Here is a 1007-nt window from a genome sequence, read left to right as displayed (position 1 = left end):
TCTTTGAATTCTCTTGACTTGAGTGTTTATGTGTCTCATATGCATTCTCATTAGTGTCAGTAGTATACAAACTGCTAAGTTTGGTGTCTTGCATGCATTGTTATTTGATTTTAGTTGCATTTTGATTATTCCTCATTATTAAAAATCCAAAAATATTTTTAATTTGTGTCTTTTCAAGTCAATAATACAGAGAATTGAAGATTCAGAACATACTGCAGAGGAATTACACAGAAAAAGCTGGGCGTTCAAAATGCCCAGTAAAGAAGACAGACTGACGTTTAAACGCCAGCCAGGGTACCTGGCTGGGCGTTTAACGCCCAAAAGGGTAGAGTTTTGGGCGTTAAATGCCAGAATGTGCACCATTCTGGGCGTTTAACGCCAGGATGGCACAAGAGGGAAGATTCTGTTTTTGATTCAGATTTTTTTTAAGTTTTCAAAATTTTTCAAAATCAAATCTTTTTCAAATCAAATCTTTTCAATCAAATCTTTTTCAAAAATCACTTTACTTTTTTCTCAATCATGATTTTCGAAAATCAATTAAAGTTTTTCAAAATGTTTTTAAAATCTTTTTAGAATTATTTTCAAAAAAATTACTTCCCCTCTTCTCACATCCTTCTATTTATGGACTAACACTATTCCTTAATGCACAATTCGAACTCCATCTTCTTTGATAAGTTCGAATTTTCTACTTCTACCTTCTATTTTTCTTTTCCTCTGACACCTCAAGGAATCTCTTTACTGTGACATAGAGGATTCCATATTTCCTTGTTTTCTTCTCTTTCATATGAGCAGCAGCAAAGACAAAAGCATTCTTGTTGAGGCTGATCCTAAACCTGAAAGGACCTTGAAGCGAAAGCTAAGAGAAGCTAAGGCACAATTCTCTGTAGAGGACCTAACTGAATTCTTCAAAGAAGAAGAACACATGGCAGCCGAAAACAACAACAATGCCAACAATGCAAGGAAGGTACTGGGTGACTTTACTGCACCTACTCCCGACTTCTATGGGA

The sequence above is a fragment of the Arachis duranensis genome, chromosome 10 (assembly GCF_000817695.3).
Source record: "Arachis duranensis cultivar V14167 chromosome 10, aradu.V14167.gnm2.J7QH, whole genome shotgun sequence".
Classification (NCBI taxonomy): Eukaryota; Viridiplantae; Streptophyta; class Magnoliopsida; order Fabales; family Fabaceae; genus Arachis; species Arachis duranensis.
This window is presented reverse-complemented; position numbering follows the sequence as displayed.